The sequence below is a fragment of the Corvus cornix genome, chromosome Z (genome assembly GCF_000738735.6).
Source record: "Corvus cornix cornix isolate S_Up_H32 chromosome Z, ASM73873v5, whole genome shotgun sequence".
In the NCBI taxonomy this organism is placed as follows: domain Eukaryota; kingdom Metazoa; phylum Chordata; class Aves; order Passeriformes; family Corvidae; genus Corvus; species Corvus cornix.
The window spans coordinates 31,393,948-31,414,628 of NC_046357.1; the positions used below are offsets into that span (position 1 = coordinate 31,393,948).

General features: G+C 41.5%; 1 long non-coding RNA gene across 1 annotated transcript in view; it reads right to left on the reverse strand.

Moving 5' to 3' along the window:
- LOC104689738 overlaps positions 1 to 18,370 on the reverse strand; it is a 33,578-nt gene extending 15,208 nt beyond the window's left edge. The window contains exons 1-3 of the long non-coding RNA XR_002045526.3: positions 18,304 to 18,370; positions 18,088 to 18,143; positions 1,572 to 1,616 (exon numbers count right to left, since the gene is read on the reverse strand). This is a non-coding gene — a long non-coding RNA (uncharacterized LOC104689738). The remainder of the gene's footprint in view (positions 1 to 1,571; positions 1,617 to 18,087; positions 18,144 to 18,303) is intronic.
- Between the last annotated feature and the right edge of the window lie 2,311 nt (positions 18,371 to 20,681).

The following is a 20,681-nucleotide window of genomic DNA, read 5'->3' on the forward strand; positions in this document are numbered from 1 at the left end:
CTTGTGTAATCAGGGAGCGTACTATGACCATTGCTTGCTACAACCTAGACCTATGAAACAACTTTAGACATATGAAACAACCCAATAAGGAGCTCCCAAGGAGCTCCCAATAACAGAGTTGCCAGTATGGTTGCATTCGACATATGTATCACTACCTTTTTACACACTATCCTGGGGCAGATGCACCAAAGCCTTGTTCTGCCGCTTTCAGACAGGCTGAGGAGAGCTTCTCCAACCTTGCTTGCAGGTGAGGATGGTTTGACTGGGGTGGAAAAATTGGGCCTCTGTTATTTCTTGGTGTCCTCTCCCCATCCCTGCTCTCTTTATTCCCTTTTGCTTTATTATTAACAGGTTCCTCATCTTGGAGTAGATCTCTTTAGCCAATGCGTCATTCAGAGGAAACACTTGTATGGTACAGAAGCAGGGCTCTTCATGGTTCTTAGAAGACCTTTACACTCTACATAAATAACTTTTAAACCTGCATCATGTGAGAGTACAAGGTAAGATACACAGTCACTTATTTTTGGACTTTCAGAGGCATTGGACTATAAAAATGAAAGGTACAAGGCTCCTAGGGGGAAATTGAATTCCTTCTGCCCTGGCAGTGGTGCATGTTTCCTCAAGAATCTCTCTGCTTCATCCTGCTGGATGTATAGAGCTGCTTGGCACAGACCAGTCAGAGAGTGTGTCCTGTGGCCATGTCAGATACACCATCAGTGCCTGCCCTCTCCTGCAATCAGTGAACACTTGGTACTTGAAATGGAAAATGGCCCTCAAATAGGGACATCAGGCTTGAAGGAAAAAATTACCATCTGATGTGATATTTAAAGGTAATGATTATGAATCCTTTCTGATCATTTTCCAAGACCTAAGTATCCATTTGGAAAGAGAAGAAGTTTTTCATTTATCACACCTGCTTCTTCCACGACCAGACCACAAGACTTCAATTCTTATTCACATTTGTCCCCTGCATCCTGCTTACATAGGGTACAAAAGTCTTACAGCAAGAACAACGTTTGTGATCTAACATAATGTGTATTAGCAACGTCTACAAAAAAAGGTGTATTGCACCATTTGTTTAGAAAAAAATATGATGAAGCCAGCCTTTGGTTGTGAATGAAAGAAGACTGTGAATACCCAGAACAGTGTCACTGTTTCAAAAAGTCCAGGTTTTGTCTTGTTTTATGATCTCCTAGAACCAGATGTCCCTTCTAATATGACTCAACTGCATTTCTTCAGAGCTCCCTATGTCAAGTGTTGCAGGGACTTCCTGACATACAGACAGTAGGGCATGAGCCATGCAAGACAAGTCTCATGCCACTGAATGAAATTATGGTTTGGGGGGAAAACTGAATGAAAAATGTAATCTGGCAAAAATCTTGAAGCAAATTTTAAAACAAATTTTGCTAGACAGAGAAACCCAGTGGACATTACTGAACAAGAGGGTAACATAAGGGTCTGAACCATGGCATTGAATACAACGGCCTCTCAACTCAAGCTCAATTTCACCTGCAGCAATGTCCACTGAAAGGACAGTTGTCTGAGGGTGAGCAAAATTGAAATAAACTTACCCTTTAGCATCCTGCATATGATAGAGGAAACAGCTGAGGGTAAACCTAGATAAAACAAAGAAGAATAATCAGTGAATTAAGCTGATGCAGCTGAGTAAAAGCAGAAAAAATTGGAGAGTAAGACATGGGAAATAAATAGTTGGTAGCTGCAGGGGTTGTTGTGCTTTCCTTTGCTGGATTAATTGACATGCAGCTGGGTACATCAAGAGCAAAGAGAATATTTTGATGGTTTTAGCAAGTATTCAATACCATGAATACTGGAAACAATGACAAGGACTCTGCTTTTGGAGGCACAGACAGGTACAGACGGTCACGTCTGCTTGACTTGTGTGCCTACTGTTGGCAGCAGGCCAGAACCATTTAAATGCATTAGCTCAGAGCTGTACATATGCTGAATGAGACTATTCAGTTCCTGGAAAAGAGCTGGTTTGCGTCTTGCCATTAGCAAGGGCAGACATAGCAAAGATGTATCTGCCTACACCATTTGTGTAGGTGCAGCTGAAAACAGCATTGAGGCCCTTGAAGAGAATTTATGGCTTGGTTTTACAAATAGATTTTTTTACACAGATGGATTTTTTTACTTTTTCTGACTGTTTCTGCCACAAATTAAGTCTCCTCAGCCAACTCTTGGTTCTGACAGAGAATATGATAATTTAGTCCACTCAAGAGTAGCCACAAAAATTTGGTACAAACAGAATTATGTTACAGTACCTACCAAAGCTATGCAATAAATCTGTATTCTACTTGGAACTCAAATGCCCTGAGTGTTGTGGTGATAATAGCTACATTTGTTTAGAAAAAAACAGTCAGTGTACATACTTGAACAAGACTAAGACTTGCTGAGCAGAAAGAGAATCAACTAAGAGACAGCAAGAGCAAGAAATGTTAAATGGCATGCTTCATCTGTGGAATGCATTTGGCCTAGCTAAAAAATGTATCTATATGAAGGGAGCATTTTAGCTACCTAATGTCCCATCAAACCATCTCCTGCTCTTTGTACATTTTCAGTGGCAAAGAAAGTAAGGAAAAAAACAAGGCATGGTTTGTGGGGGGAAAAGAATGATAATATCTGTTACTAGAGCAACTGATAAAGTTGGAAAAATATATAAGCTTTCAAGCACACTAGGACTTTTTCAACATTTGCATTATTATATTTCCTGAAATAAACCTATGTGGTAACAGAGTTTATTTCAAGGCTGATAGCACAGAGATAGATAAAATTATGCTATGACATTTTGTCTGAAGTACTACCCTCTGTAGACAAAAATCTTGGACTTCACAGGGATGGGAGTTTTGCAGCTCAACCTTTATCTGTAGAATATAGGTCTGGTCTTACACTGGAAAAGAACAAAACCTGCACAGCCTTCAAAGTTGTCAGTGGGTTTCTGTTAAATAAGACAGCCTGAAATCTATCCATGCTCTTCTTGCAGAGCCAAATTTATAAGTCAAATGAGCACAAGCTACTCTAGTTGAAAATCTCAGAGGATATATTCTGTCCTGACTTGCATGATGATGACCTCTGGCAAAAGAATGCCATTACTTCCATTGATATTCATTACACTTTCTCCAGACTGAACTGAACCATGAAGGGTAAAGATGCAGAGATAAACAACGAGACCACCCTACCATGTCCAGCTGTGGTAAGAATTTGGCCACTACCATTCCTGATAGAAATAAACACTGTCTTGTTTCAGTGAGTCAAAGTGCAGGAATGGGTCTGGCAAAATATCTGTAGCACACAAGCTGTCCAGAGACTTGTAGAGCCACAAGAAAAGACCCATTTCAGTGGACCTGCATAAATGAAAATTGCTTGTTGTTTACTTTTGGCAGCTGGCAGCTGTTGCCAGACTTTTGAAAGTTCTTGGTGCTGCCCCTGTAGGTATGGTAGCTGTGCTTCAATGCACTGGGCTGGGGCTTTCTTGGGCAGCAGCAATGGGTTTTGTGCTTGCAGCCTAAGCTGATGGGGTCAAAGTGGCTTCTGATGGGATGGCAATGGTGTAGGATAAATGGGCATTGTGTATACTGCAAGGAAAAGATACAATAGTTATCTGTGTAAAAAAATATTATCTTCCTGCTGCTATCATGATACCAATTTTGTCACAGAATGAAAAATGATAGATAAGGAAAGTAATCTGACCTGCTTCGCCTGAGGTGATGCTAATACCACCTCTTGCATTTCTCACAGTGCCCTGGCAGCAAGTCTGTTCCATTCATAACCTTTACTATCAAATCCAGTGCTGCAACATGCTCTTCAAAGTACCTGGAAAATTGTTGCCACTTTTCAAATAAGCAATGTGGAGTGGTCACTGCCTCAGTACTGTCTGTGTGAAAGAGAATCCCTCCACCATGATGATGGGCAAAAGTCAAGCTTAGATTTGGAGCTTAGGTTTAAAAGACAAGCTTAGGTATGAAGCCTGGGCTTTGTATCTGGATGCTTACCTACTAGTGGTGTCAGTTCATTTTAGGATGGCTAAATGATTTGCAACGGCATTGCTAGATCTCTGTGGCAGAGCAGGCATTCTTTCCTCAACATCAGATCTCCATACATGGGCTACTTACCTTCCCAATGTTAGTTTTCAACAATGCTTAATAATGATTACTGCTGCCGTGTATTTTGACAACAGACTCCACTTGACTTTTACTGAAAACTTCTGTTATTCAGCTGTACCCTGGGGATAAGCTGTTAAATGACCTGGTGGACCTCCCTAGAAAACACATTCATATGGGACTCTTCATTTGAGAACATGGAGTTTGCTTCTCGTGTCAGCAGCTTTGTCACCCAAATACTATAGAATCATAGAACCATAAAATTATTTGAGTTGGAAGAGAGCTTAAAGATCACCTAGTTTCAACTCCACTGCCACAAGTAGGGACATCTTCCACTACACCAGGTTTCTCAAAACCCCTGGCCTTGAACACTGCCAGAGATGGGGCATCCACAGATTCCTGGGCAACCTGTTACAGTGCCTCACCTCCCCCACAGTAAAGGATTTTTTCCTAATATCTAATCTAAACCTACACTCTTTCAGTTTAAAACCATTCTCCCTTGTAAAAAATCCTTCTCCTGTTTTCCTGTCAGCCCACTTCAGGTACTGGAAGGCTGCTCTAAAGTGCCCCTGGAACCTTCTGTTCACCAGGCTGAACAGCCCCACCACTCTCAGCCTGTCATTGTGGGAGAGAAGAGGTGCTCCAGCATTCTGGTCATTCATCCTGGTGGCCTCCTCTGGACTTGCTCCAGCAGGTCCATGTCCTTCCTGTGCTGGGACCCCAGAGCTGGATGCAGTGTTCCAGGTGGGGTCTCACCAGAGCAGAGCAGAGGGGCAGAATCCCCTCCCTCCCTGCTGCCCACGCTGCTTTGGATGCAGCCCAGGACATGTTTGGCTCTCTGGGCTGTGAGTGCCCATGGCTGGGTCATGTCCAGCCTCTCACCCACCAGCACCTCCAAAGTCCTTCTCACAGGGTTGCTCTCAGTCTATTTATCCCCCAGCCTGCAATATAAAAATATGAAGACAAGAGATTATCTCTGTTTTCAAAGGAAATTGAAGTGACAGTAAGTGTCCTGGTCAAGTTGTCAGAGGAAGCTTGAGGTCAAGTAGGAGCTTTCAACCATCTAGATCATGGTTAAAGTCCTTAAAAACATGGATAGATTTTTATCAAAGTGTTTGCCTTCTTAAGGTCTGCTGTGTAAAAGACAGAACTGTTTGGGGGTTTTGGTTTTTTTTTTCCTGAATACCTAAAGACATTATGTACATGACTCTGTCAAGACACAAGATGCTATTTTGCATCGTGGCCTGTTTTCAGTAGTGTCTACCATCAGCTACAGCAGCAACTAAGTGTCATTACCTGTTCTGGTAAGCACTATTAGAATGAAAAGCTAGGACATCTACAGAGAAAGGTTTTATTTTTTTAATCTATGTGGTTTTTTAATTCATGTGTTATTGCAAACACATAAGAATATAGAATTCAAATTAGTACTTTAAATCCTCAGGCCTTTTTTATAAATATGCACATATGATAAATAATATGTTATTTGAAAATAGGGGAATAACTACTTGCAGAAGCATGTTTGTATTCTGTCATCCACATTATCTCATCTTTTGAGAAACAAACAAAATTATCATAATTGTTCATTCCTTTCATACCTTACCCTTGTCATTACCATCACCACCACTATTCACCTTAATGTTAGTGGTCTTGTCTGGTTTTGGCTCATTGCAAGCCTCCTCTGGTTGAAAATAAAATCTACTCTTCAGAATTTTTCAAACTCCTCTGCCTGAAATGTCATTTTCTGCTGCTCAGCATCATGCAAATAATATTGGAGATCTTCTCATACAGTGGATTATGCAGGCTTGTCACACTGCAAGAGTCTCAGTGAGAGGGAAAGTTTGCCTTAAGAACAAGGAGAAAATATTTGTCTTGATGGAAGGAGACAAAAGGACAGTTTATTTAAGAAAAGCTTTGTCTGAAAGGTTTCTTAATGAAGCTAGTTTTGTACAAATATAGCCAGGACAAAAATAAAGTAAAACAGTTTGTCATGTCCTTATCTATTCACAGTTCTTGATGAATATTATCACAGCTTTCATTTGGGCAATTCATGAATCATGGCCTAAGTGAATATCCTTGCATGTTATTCATTGTATTTGCCTTCTGAATAAAACCAGTTTAAAATATCCTGGGACTTTTTTCAACAGCAAAATCTGTTTTCCTAAGAATGTGACATTAGAGTCAGCCAGAGTGGATATTTTTTGTTTATTTTGCTTTTTGTGGTAATCAGGAGTTCCCGTCTTGCATATTTGCTGTTTTGAGAGGCCTGGCTGGCCCTGCTGAGCTGCCATTGAAGCGAGTGGGAATGCTAGAAGAAACTTGCACTCCTTGATGAATATACCATGGCAGCTCTATGGAACAGAGGCTTCCAGTAACGGAAGCCAGAGCTGATATTGATACAAAAACTGCAACTGTATGTGCTGGTTACAGAGAAAAGGCGGTGGAGCTTTTAGAGCTGTTTAATTCCATACCACCTATATGGTTGGTGGGGACAAGGTTTCATCAGGAAGAGCCAAGTGCCAGAAATTCACCATCTTGCCTGGCTCTCTCCAGAGAGAAGGTGCTGGGATCAGCTGGCAGCCCCAGCTCCCTCTTTGGCACCACTCCTCCCTCCATTCCTTCAAGCCCATCAAAGTGTGTGCTCCCAGGACTGAGTCAAGCTGGGTGAGCGTGGCTGAACACAGCCGAGCACACCGGTCCAGAAAAATAGCAGGCAGCACAACACAGATAATCTGGCTCCCAAGGGGGTTGCTTTGTTCCGTTTCTTCATGGTTTGTTTTGGGGTTTTTTCAGACTTGGGGTCGAGGAAGGATGTTAAGCCATGTGAGCTCTTCTCGCCATATTGCCTTTTTCTGGAGACCACGTGGGCAATGCTGCTTTTGGGAAGTCTTTTTTTTTTTTTTGTTACGAGTGGTGAATAACTTTTTGTGGGTCCCTCTCTCTTTTATATACTTTTTTTCCATTAATACTGCACTGGCTATCATGAATTTAGTAAGTTTTTATTCCAATTTGTATTTTCTCCTCATTGTTCCTCCGTTATTGGAATGGGTGAGGTAAAAGAGAGGGGAATGTTTGGAGTTTAGTTCCCTGCTGGTTGTTAAAACCAGCACACCACAGTAAGTAAGTGCTGCAAGGAAATTAAGGGTAAATCCAGCATCCCACTTTACACAAGTACCATCTGTTAAGACTGGGATATCTTCAAAACAGCATTATTGTCAACCTCTCTGAGTATACCGTGGTGATCATTAGCAACTTGTAATTTAACTGATCAGGTGAGGATCTTAAGATGGCAAGATGGAACTGCCTCAAGAACAATGTCATTCTGGTTTGCCTCATTAAAAAGTTTAAATATCAAGTTTGATTCTGGTGACTTTTTTTCCTTCTTGGCCCCTTATATGTAATAACTTGGTTTAATAAGTTGGATGAAGGTTTCTGTCACTGGGTCTTGTTAGTATCACCTTGTTGAAATACACAGACCACAGTAAGGCTTGTCAGGCAAGGAACAACTCTATTTTCTCAACCTACAGGCATTTCCTAAAAGATCATCAGGTAATTCATCCAGAAGCAAGTGAGCTGCTCTGACATGAGAGGATATGAGGGGCTAACATGAGTAGATGCAATGCAAAAACATCAAAATACAGAAACAAAACTTTCGAAGAGGGAAATGCAAGTTTAACCATCAAATTTCAAAGTTACACTTTAATGCACAAATTATTTTCTTCCAAATGAGTTGCATTTCAGATTATTACACAGCTAATTGAGAGGAAAGTATTATCCTGCTATTCTCCACTCATTTTTTTAACAGTCAAAGAAGTTGTGAAAGGTTTGAACTGAGTTGTCAAGATTCTGACCACCCCTACTTCTGAGGCTTTGCTCTGCATTTTAAGGACTACATCATATTGAACCATGATAGGCAAGAGGTGACAAATCACAGTAGGGAAGATATTACCTGCTACAATACTTATCCTTTCTTCATTTGCAGCTGCTACCTTATTATTCAAGAAGTGATCATGCATGGCTGGAAGGGAGGATACAGACCTCAAGGCTTACAGTTGCCATTCCCTGTGGCCTAGCACACTGAAGGTACATCTGCAAGCAGACTGAACAGATATGAGAGCCCTCTTGAGTAGGGAATAATACCCACAGACATGCAAAAAAAACAAGCTAGGGGAAACACACTAAGTGTGCCTAGGATTATCATACGTACTGATATACTACCAACTTCAATATAACATTAAGAACAATGATTTTTCTCCTGTGCTTTACATTTCCCTGATGAGACCCAGGTTGTGAAAGGAGTCCTGCTGCTGTTATCACACAAATTATTCCTGGTGTACAAAATTTTTAGAGTTGGTCTGTGGGGTATGCCCAGCCCCTGCCCTGGACGGATCTCTGCTGAGATAAGAGATTTTTCACTCGCCCAGCAGGACTCCCTGGAAAGGCAACCACTTCTGTGGTCACGGTGAGAAAAGACAGACCCACAATCCTTTGGGAGACCCTATGCAAATCATTCTGTAACCCATTGGTCTGTTCCCATCCCAGATCCTCTGTAACCCATTGGTCCTCACCCATCCCCTGTATCCCTATAAAAGCAAGCTCTCTGGGGCCCTGGAGGGAGAGAGTTCTTGTCACTGGCTCTCCCCTTTGCTAGAGGGGACCCACAATAAAGCTACCTTCGTGCGGAACCAACCACACGAGCCTCTCGTCTCTCTCTCTGGTCTGGCTTGGCCTGGAGGCTGCCCTGCAGAGCTGAGCTGGAATCACGAGCTGATAATCACTAAAGAGCTGACAGCCTCTGCAAGGGCCCTCCTGCCAGCAGCTGAGGGAAGACACCGGGCCTCGGGAAGGCGATTCCTTTCGGGACCATCTCCCCGGACCGGTCATCTCTTCCTGGGTCAGAGCCGCTGACCCCCCTTACCAGCTGTAATATTGGTCAATCTCTCTTGATGGCATCAGCTTTAAATGGACACCACAGTTAGGTCTGTACACCTATATGGGAGTCACTTACATTAGCCAATATGTGGGAAATCAAGCCTGTGATTTAAGAGAAATGAAGATTTCTGCTTCATTCTCTAGCTCAGCAGGCAGATGATCACTTGGTTTGACAGACCAAGGAGCTGAGCTGCAGTGAATTACTAGCACCTCTTCCAGCAGGAGCTCATTGTTAGGTGAGCTTGGCTCAAGTACAAAGCCATGCTCTTCAGCTGTGGGTATAGCCTGTTCCCCCATTGTCCTAATTTTGGCCAGGAGTTGGAGGTTATTCTACACCTCCTCGGGTCATTGCTGGGGCAGAGGAAAGGGACTCTCTGGACTTCTGAGAAGAAGTGTGTGGGTTTCAGTTGAACAAACTTGGTAGGCTGAGGGAAGCCTTCTTTGTTTCATTGTCTCGGGATCCCTGGTGGGCATTTTTGCATGTGAATCACCTTCTCTTTTGTAGGCTCTTTTTATTACTTTTATTGCTGTTATTTTTTGCTTTCTCGTCTCATTGCTGTTTCCAGTAAATTGTTCTTACTTAAACCTGTTACCTTCACCTTTTTACCTCCAATTCTCTTCTCTATCTTGCTGGAGTAGAAAGGGGGAAGGGAAGCAAGTGAGAAGTATGTGAATCCTTGTTGAAGATGCCATAGCTCAGGAGGAAAGTTCTACCATCTCCTTATGGTTTCCATGCTGGAGCTACGATTTCAGGTGGTGAGAACAGAGGAGACAACAAGAGAGGATAGAAACAGAATGAGTCTAAACAAACACAAAAATATTTTTGTAAAGGACTCTCCTCTTTTAAAATATTTCATCACAGAATCACAGAATAGGCTGAGTTGGAAGGGGCCCTCAAGGATCATCAACTCCTGGCTCTGCAGAGCACCATCCCCAAGATTCACATCATGTGCCCAAGAGTACTGTCCAAACGCTTCTTGAACTCTGTCGGGCTTGGCACTGTGACTGCTTCCCTGGGTAGCCTGTTCCAATGCCCAACCACCCTCTGGTTGTGTTTTGGCCACACAAATTTTCTCCCTACAGCAGTGAGCAGCATATCTGTCTTCTTCCCATGTCACCTGAACTTGCTTCCACTGGGAATACTCCTTCCTTTTTTGCCTTATCCAAGACACTGGATCACTTTTCTTTATGAAGAAAGTAATTCACAGTCCAGTTCTGAATCTTAGTCTTGGGAAACTCAGCTTCTCCTGTTGGTATTTTACACAAGTTTCTTCATTATGCAATGAAGACCAAAAAAAAAAAAAAAAATTATGTTTTTTAATTAGAGGCGGCATTTAATTCTATTTACAGTTTTTGACACTGACTCAAACACTTTCAAGGAAACAATGGTCTATTTACTGACAGAAAGAGGGGCTTTTATCTGAGCAACATTTCTCCAATTAATATAAAAGCGTGCTCAAACTTTTAGTCCAGTATCATTAAAAAGAGATTTGCAAATGTTAAAGACACTTAACTGGAGATTGGTGTTATTTTCCTCTGTGCAATTCTTGTGTTTGTCTCCTCAGGGCTGTGTGCATGTATGTGAGCATTTGTCTTTCCAAAAGAAAGAGTTCAAAAATATAAACAACAGGGCCTAAGGATATTTGTGTTTAGAACAAAAGGGTTTGTGGCACAGTTTCTACTTACGTAACTCAGCAGCTGGCAGGAGTTCAGCAATAAGATGAATTCCCAGTTCTCTTTGAAATCACTTGCTTTTTCAGGTAAGGTACCTTACTGGAATTGGACCTGAATCCAATAACCACTCCATATGGTTTTGTCATAAAGATTTGACAATGTTCGATAATAAAGCACATAAGTATTACACTGTTTTACCCAGGATCTCATTAATCTGAATGGGAACTATATATTTAAATATCTTTGGACATCTGAACCTGGAGCACAAGCCTCCATTGTAATATGTTGTTCTAAGTGTTCAGTCACAGAGAGATGGCTGCGTTTTTGTAAATCATGTTCTCCAGGGGCTTACAGGGCTTGTTTTATCAATTTTAAAACTAATTACAGTTCCTCTGACAAATTTCAGGTTCCATTCAATACCTGTAAAACAAAGAACATCTGTGTGAAGCATGGGACTGGTTAGACATCATTTTTGCAGTCCCTGAAGGTGGCAGCTTGTCTTCCCTATAGTGTATAGGAGAAAGATCTAACTACAGCCATTTTCTGGCAGCAGCTTAGCATCATCAGCCCACTTCCTATGCATCTCAGCAAGCCCTAGGAAATACATAACCATCACCCCTTTGGACAAGGCAAATATGGTAATACAGCAACTTTCCTTATTCTCTCCAGGAGACTGGACAACCATTTCTTAAAGTGGGAAGGTACTGACCTCTCTCAGAAGGAGCACAGTGTCTGTTTGTATTCTGTGGGGACCCAAATTCACCATTCTTTCCCACCTGGAAAAGAACCTGATGGTCCATGATTACCACTTGAACACAGACACCTGAAAAGGGGAAGTTAAGCAAAGACATGGTGAACAGATGAAGCCAGGACTGCTCCTCTAATGGCATCAGCAACACCATTCTCATTCTGGCAGCTTTTCTGGAGGCTGGCAGGATGGACTGGACGAAGTTCACCAGCTGTGCCATAAGGATTTGGTAGCTGGCGTGCTGGTAGCATGCCCTGCTCATGACCCAGGAGGGGTCCTTCCTAGCCGTGAAGGAATGATGTGCCTTGATATCCAAGTATAACAAGTCCAGCAAGGATCTGTGAAGCTTGTTAATGGAAAAAGAGACACAGTTGATAAGCAGAGGGCCTGGGATTCCGACAAAGCTGTACTGCTGCTGTTCAACAAATTATATGCTACCTGGACAGTTGAAAAGGAACTGTGTGCATTTCTGGCGTGCACAAGAGGGGGTTAAAATAAACCAAATTATATCAAGTTTTCAGAGGGCATGCTTACCCCTTCACTAATCATGGCCTAGTGCTTGTTGCACCATTGTCATCTACAGTTGCACCATGATAGACTTTAGCACTTAGGAACACAGCTGCCTTCAGAAGAATTTATCTGTGAGCTTTTGGGAAGTGCTCCTGACATTTCTTCTGGATGCACATTACTTTCCCAGGTACAGGATAGCACCAGATAACCTGAGATAAGTAGAGATACTTCTGGAATCTGTGCCCCTGTCAGTATGAAATATATATGTAAGAGACCATCTGAGCTTAGAAACAACCAGAAAAACAAAAACAAACCAGTCAAACCACGCAAGGGAAAGCCCTTGCACAGGTAAAGGAATGAAAATCACTGGATTGAAGACCAAAATTAATATTGCAGATTTCAGTGGTCATAATTCCTTAATTTAATACAACAGCAAAACTGCCAGGAAATGCAGTCATATTTTGGCACTGAACCAGTCTCTCACACACTATTTCATATGCTGTCAGTACAGAAAGAACTACTCTGAGTCAAAGGGCTAATTGCAAGCAAAAGCTGACAAGAGAAGGGAGAGGGTAGCAGTAAGCAGTAGATTTCTGGCTGAAAGAAGACAAGTTATGATATTCTCCTGTTTGCTCTCTTTCAACAGAAAGGAGCTGGAATGCTTTGAAGAGGATAGAAAGGCAACTGGTCTAAAAGTGATAGGAAAAGAAGTGTCTCCCCATACTGCACTTTGTTAACCTGTGGAATTAGCTGCTGAAACATCTCCCTGAGGCTGACCAGAAAGACAGATTAAATGCCATAAAAAATCTGAAATATTTCTACATATAATTTTAAAAAAATCCACAAACAACCACATGTAATTACATGAGAGACGACAAAGACTACTTATGAGAAGAATAAAACCACATCTGCCTTGGAATATAAACTGACATTCTAAGTTGGAGACAGAAATTTCTTTTCATATTTGGTCATTGTTTACTGTGAGGTTTATTGCACTTTTAGCTGAAACAACATCTCTAGTCACAGTCAGACATGAAAATTTTGGCTAAAAATAATATTAATATCAGCAATTCAGTCTGATCTTCATCTGTTTCACTGAATTTATCCTCCAGTACAAAAATTCTAAAAAGTAAAAGTACTGCTCACATTTTCCTCAAGGCTAAACATTCTTCCCTAAAAAAACAATCAAGCATAGTCAGCTCAAGTCAGCATTAGGGCAGTAGTTGTTTTTTTTTTATTATAGTCACCTTAAATCTTATAGAAGAAGAGAATGGTATCATAATGTTTCCTTAAAAGATATATGAAGCCCTAAAATAAGGATCTTAGGCTCAGTGTCTACATGAAAAACTGAAGTCATTTAACTGAGTAAGTTTGATCTTGCTATATCTGTACCAGTTCTTATTGTGCTTGCAGAGGCTGTCAATTAGCTGAACTTTGTTTACTAAATAAACAAGAATAATTAATACGATTACAAACCTAACATTAAATCAGTTTTGGTTACCTACTGATATTAACACCTGCACAGTTTTATCTTCTCAGCTGAGATGTTGTTGAACTGAGTCAGCCAACATATATTTTCTTTGCCTTTTGCAGTTTGAGGTAACGTGTCAATATATGACTGCAGTCATGAGCCATTTCAATCATGAAGTAAACAGCACATGGTTCAGCCAAAACATGATTTCAGGGCTTCAGGTTTCAGAACAGCTTCTTTTCAATTAGCCCTGTCTAACAGGAGAATAAAGTTTTCCTGTGATACATTGATAAACAACTCAAGCATAAGATAGGGATGAATGTTTTCTTCTTTAGAATGAGAAGATTGTGGAAAAGATGCTTGCCTTAATATGCTAGCTATTCTCTTTTGAGGCAGCCTAGGCACAGTTAGGTCTCCTTGTTGCAAGGGCACACAGCAGGCTCATGTCCAGCTTACTGTCCACCTGGCCCCTGCTGGTGCTAATTCTGCTTGGTAAGCACATGAGTGTATTACTCTAAACTAAGCATTCTTACCCATAGTCCCATTCGGGCAACTAAATTGACGATCATCTGTGTCACCAAAAAAAAAAGAGGTTGAGGACAGCAGGAAAAATGAAAAGGTGATACACTGCAATAGCTGGCAAATTCAGTCAGTAATTCTACAACATGGAGTTCAGACAGACCAACGACAGTTTAGGCAATTGCTATGCCAGTTCTTATCCCTGGACAAATTGTAGAGATTTCCTTCTTATTCTGGAAAGCAGAATGATAGATGGGAGGATGCATTTCATTTCAGCCCAATTGCAAGAGAACTATAGAAAGATGTGGGATCACCCAAGGAAATACAGTCTCCTGCTAGTCTGGAATGTCATATTGCAGAAAAGCTAAGTTGGTCAGAGGAATTGTGCCCTGTTTCTATCTGGAAAGGAAGATTAGACAAATAGGTCAAGGTGGCCATTTTGTTTTTCCTCACTTATTTTTCTTGGGATAAGTTGAACACAACCAGGTGAGGTAGAGCTGCTGGCCCAGTCCAACTGGGAGGATCTCAGAAGCAGCCCTGAGATCTTCTGGTACCCTTTATATAGGTCTGAAATGCCTTCCCTTCCCTTTCTTCTCCAACACACCTAAACACGCAGCAGCAGCTGCATGTTCAACTCACTCCCTGCAGCTGGCAGGACTCGTGTCCCTGTCCCTTTTTCTGCAGTGTCCCTGAGCTGTGGAAAGGGAGACAAGAAAGTACCTAACATTAAGAAGCAAATTTGCATGAGCATAAATCTGCGTGCTACATTTGGGCAACCTTTCATGTGGTAGTAAAGATCCATAAGGCAAAACTGGGTTTGTACTATCTTTGGGTTACTGCTGAGGATGAAAAAGCAAGGCCAGTACTTCTTCCCAGTGCAGATTCCAGAGGTCCACTGCTTAAAAGAAAACAAGATACCTATCACCATTTTGCACAACACAATCTTAATTGCCTTCATGCTAGTCATACCCATGAACACATCTAATTTATCTAATTTTTCTTTGATCTTATGTAGATTTCATGCGTGATTTTTGATTGGAGATTGGATCACAAAGTCTTTATAGTCTTCAGATTAGATTAGATTTTACCAGTTTTCCTTATATTCAATAAATATCTTTAGGTCATAGATTCACTAGGGTTGGGGACCTCTGGAGCTCATCTAGAATGGGTTCCACAGGATCATGTCCAGACAAGTCTTGAACATGTCTAGAGGAGGAGACTCCAAACCTCTCTGGACAACTTCTTCCAGTGCTCTGTCACCTTCAAAGTGAAGACGTTCTCCCTCATAAAGGTGGAACTTTGTGTGGAAGTTTGTGTTCATTGTCCCTTGTTCTGTCAGATGGAGCCAGTGGAAAGAGCCTGGCTCCATCCTCTTCAGATACTTGCATACATTGATAAGGTCTCTTCTCAGTCGTCTCCTCTTGAGGCTGAACAGGCCCAGCTCCCTCAGCCTTTCCTCTTGAGAGAGATGCTCCAGTCACCTCATTATCTTTTTTGCCCTCCACTGGCCGTGCTCCAGGAACTCACGTGTGTCTTCTACTGAAGAGCCCTGACCTGGACACAGCACTCCAGATGTGCCTCACCAGGGCTGAGTAGAGGGTCAGGATCCCCTCACTCAGCCTCCTAGCAATGCTCTTCCTCATGTACACCAGGATCCCATCGGCCTTCTTGGCCCCCTTCTTGGCCTGCTGGCTCACAGACAGCTTGTTGTCCACCAGGACCCCCAGGTCCTTCTCCCCAGAGCTGCTTTCCAGCAGGTCAGCCCCAGCCTGTGCTGGTGCCTGGGGTTATTCCTCCCCAGGTGCAGGACCCTGCGCTTGCCTCTGTTGAATTTCAGGTGTTTCTTCTCTGCCCAACTCTCCAGCCTGTCCAGGTCTCACCGAACGGCAGCACAGCCCTCTGGGGTGTTGGTCACTCCTCCCGGCTTTGTGTTGTCAGGGAACTCACTGAGGGTACACTCTGTTCCTGCCTCCAGGTCATTGATGAGTAAGTTGAACAAGACTGAACCCAGCACTGACCCCTGAGGAATGCCACCAGCTACAAGCCTCCAGCTACGCCCTGTGCCACTGGTCACAGCCCTCTGAACTCTGTCATTCAGCCAGTTCTCAATTCACCTCACTGTCCTCTCAGCTAACCCACACTTCCTGAGATACCTATGAGTATGTAGGGGAAACAGTGTCAAAAGCCTTGCTGAAGTCAACATGTCTCCACTCTTCACTTCTCCCCACTCCATGAAAACCTATGTAGTTTTGACAAAGCCTTCATTCAGAGACATTTTCTTGGTTTGATACCAAATTAGAAAAAACTCATAAGAAACATATGGAATTGTTTGGTAGCTGCTTTTGTACTGCACATTTCTATTCCTGTCCAGCTCTATACTGCTCCAAAGGATTTCTCATGCCTTGAACTGTACAGATATTCAGGTCACAAGCTATGTCCTTATTTTGCCATTCACTGTTGTGAAATACTTCTCTTTCCTGGAGAAAATGACATTCAGATAGTGCCACCGTACCTACCTTAGTGAAATTAACCTATCAACATATTGGTGGTGGTGGTGGTATGTCTGATGATTTATAGTTCTTACAATTATAATTAATAACAATAACTAATTACTACTAACAGCTGCTTACCAAGTTGGTTCACTTTGGATTTGCATGGAAGGGAGATCTGAACCCATGCCTAGTCCTTGATTATAAATTTTCATTTTAGTCTCTAGCATGATAAGCCACCACTTGCAAGGTGGAAGCTTTCTGGCTGGCAAGTGAGAAACTGGGCTAGAAGGACATGCTACACTTGTGAGAGGAATACACAGCCTGCTCACACAACCGTAGCCAAAACCTCATGAGTTCAAAATGAATTAGTGCCTGGGGAGTTGTTGATTCCTGTCCCCAAACTACAGTTGACTAAGGGCTTCCACAATCCCAAATTGCATTCCAGAGTAAAAAAACCTGCACATAGTATCTATGTCTGCTGGGCAATGTTACACAAAGCACTATACGTCTGCAGCAGCTACACAATCTGAAAGCAGGCATTTGCAAACCCCACTGCTTTATATGTTCCTCATAAGCGGGAAAGAAAAAATACATAACCATTTCAAACAGCTTAATATTTTTAGAAAATCAAGTTTTTCTTTCAAGGTTCAATTGGAATTCTACTCCTGTACATTACAGCAGCTTCTTTCTGACACTTCTGTTAAAATCCAAAGACAGCTCCTATACAAGAATAATTTCAGCTTCTGAGTTACAGATATTTTCTCTACGCAGTAGAGCAATGAATCAAAGTATTTAAATTCAGACTGCTGTAATGTTTCACAGTCCTGCCAGAGACAGAAACACAGTAGCCAAACTGTAAACAGCCCTGTTTCCTTGCAGTCCTGTCAAACGTCATGCAAGCTCTTACATCTTTCTTTAGCACTGAAGCCCATAGAACATACCACAAATGTAAACCTAAGTTGTGCATACGCATTTTCAGGACTGAAACTTGGCAATTTAACTTCAAAAGTGCATGTATTTTAGCTGAGTTCTTGAGCATCATGGTGTAGCAATTCTCTATTTTTTTTTTCCTTCAAAGGAAAACAAAGATCCATTTTATTTTTCCTTTTTTTTTTTTTTTCTTTTTTTAAGTTACACAAAGAAGATGTAGCAACACCAGGCTATCTGGAAATCTGGGCCAGGAAAATCTATTGGACAGTTTAACTGATTTCTGAATTGCACTCCTTCAGATTATTACTATTAATATTATTGCTATTATTATTATTATTATTATTATTATTATTATTATATTAGTTTCTCTAGGCAGGTAGCCAAATGGGGATATTCACAAGTTTATTTTCAGATATTCTCAAGAGCACAGATATCTCGTGGAATATTTTTAACCTGGAAATGAAAACTCTTACTGATAGATTTTACCTCACTGTAACACTAGTTACAGAAAAAATATGACAGAAAACTTTGCCTGATAAACTTAATTATAGGCTTTGTCTGAGAAGAAAATCTTTTTTGTATCACCTCCCTGAATTTTTGCTACTGCTCACAGGAAGGGCTACCCCAGTGTGCCTTACCCATGGATAGAAACAAATCTCTGTGTAACAGAATATGGCTTGATTAAACTCTACTTACCTGCAGCTAAGTAGTTATGTCTTCCTACAAGCAGTCTTCAATCTCTGACTTGATAACTGCGTGAAAAATAACAATATTATTCTTCCTCTCATCTGTGCTTTCAGAAAAGTATAGCCTATTATTACTTCCAGCACTATTCATCCCTGCAGCAATTGACTTCCACACTCCAGTCTCAGGCAGTACCAGGTTATGTCTGAATCACATGTGTTTACTTACAAAGAGCTCCAGATGCTTGCATTATCAAGAGCACTATCCCCAATTTAAGCTCTGCACTACAGACCAGCCAGAAATTATTTAGGTTTTGCCCACTCTTCAGTGTTTCATCAGTTGCATTATCAGTCACACACACGTCATTATGACTCAAAAGTGTCTCCCACTCAGAACCAAAACTCCTTTAGAAGAAACACAGGAAAACAAACATGATCTAAACAAATCTGAACAAGGATCTCTCTGCATGTATTAGGGAAAACCATGAAGAAAGGGTATGTCACACTTTCATGTGAAAGCTGAGCAAAACACATTCTAGCAAAACTTCCAGCACGGATACACATTATATGTTAGGAATCCTTTTTATCTCAATGTAACAGGCTGATTTTGCAGGTAGTGTTTTCAGCTGACATTTTTCCCACTCAAGATGTAAAAACAAGTTACATTATTTTGCTACAGTGGCTGTCAACATCAGAATATTTTCTCACTTTTGTTCTGAATTCTCCCGAAATTTTGAATGCTTTTAACTAGAAAGTGCTGGTCCTTTTTTAAGTTATAACCTGGTCTTTATCATTCTCTAAATTGGCCTTTTCATGGAGTTTTGCAGAACTATAGAGAGAATGACATAAGAGCTTGACAGGTCAGTATAATTAGTTTATGTGGATCAGCTTAAATTGGATTTCCCCATTGCCATTGTTGGTCCAGTAATATTCATGGGAGGAGATTCTTTGTACTAGACTCAATTCAGACTGACCAGCATCCTGAGCACTGTGGCTGCATTCAAACACCTGAAAAATAGGCATCAACATTAAACTAAGAGTGAAGGCTCTGGACTTCCTTGCTAAGGGACATGATTAGAGGGCCATGTTTCTTTTATGGTTTTTCTCAAATCCCTTAAAGCCCCATGAGTGGACCACAGTACAAAAGCACCCAGGCAGATATCTAGCCATGCCAGTGTCATCATGGTCGCACTCTCACATGGCTCTGCTGTTTGCAGAATTACAGGGTTGTGAGTTAGTGCCTCTGCACTGTTTATCCTCCTTGAAGAGACAGCATGATGCGGAAGCACAGTCTTGGTGTACTCTGGAGGTATGCCTCTGCCAAGGGATCACCCCTCACATCAAGAAGTATGGAACAGGTTAAGTGACCGCATTTTCACCCTCAAATACTCTTTGTAGGAGATAGGATCATAGAATCGCAGAGTGATTTGGATTTGAAGGGACCTTAAAGATCATCTAGTTCCAACAACTCCTGCCAGGGGCAGGGACACCTTCCATCAGATCAAGTTGGTCAGTTTTTATTCCATCCTGTGCCAAAATGGTTTGACCAAAGCACAGACTAATCTGTCATGAAGAGCAGAATTGCTAGCATCAGATCTGTGTAGAAAAAAAGTGGAAAGCAGTGCTTTATTTGGAGAGTGTAAGAGGAAGTGATTAAACAAAACGTCTCTTGAATGTAATGTAAAATTACCCTGCAGTCTTGGCCAGGACATTTGGTCTGTTTAGTAAAATAGAATCAGATTCTTTTCACTTTGTTCAAGTGTGGATGAGCTGCCTTCTCTCTTCAAAAAGCCCAGTGCATCCTAGGAGCTAGGATTTGTTCCCCTCCCTGTGGACAGTGATGGACACTGCACCTATTATTTTTGCAGGGCAGAAATGTGTCTTTTGGTGAATAACAAACCCAAAAAGAATCCCATCTGTTCATTTTTTTAAATCCATCACTTTATTAATAGCACTATATAGAAAACATTTTTCCCGTGGTTATGAAAAGAGATTTAAAACTTGACAAGGAATACAAAATAGCTCCATTTCATTTTCCAGGAAACAGAAAGTATTTCAAGTTCTAAGTTCACTGGGATTGTCAGTCATCTCTTTTTTGCTCTTTGAGTCTGCATGCATTGACATGGACAGCATCATCTCCCTCTTAGTCTTCTCTTCTTTGTCTCTCTAATGTGCCAAAGGTTGACAGGAGCCAGAAAACAGGGTTCAAGAATGCAACCTGGTCCTTTGGTGCCAGCACAGCTCTGAAAATATAGAAGAAAACCCCGATGCAAGTGTCTTACTCTGTATAGCATATGTATTGCCAAGGAAACAGTCAAGTCCCATGGGAATAACTATGAACAAGAACAGAGTCTGGCCTAGTTTATGTCAATCTGTGCATGATTGTTTTGCTCCTAGAATAACAAGGGGAAGATGACAAATCTTTCCAGCAGTTATACCAATTCCTTGCAATAATCTGGAGATCTGAATGCTGTGGTTACAACACAACAGCCCAACAGTAAACTACTAGACCCATGCCCCGTTAAGGAACAGGCTTTCCTGACTAATACACATCTCTCTGGGGCAAGATAAAGAGAGACGGCACTTTTAATTCACCAAGTCAGCTAT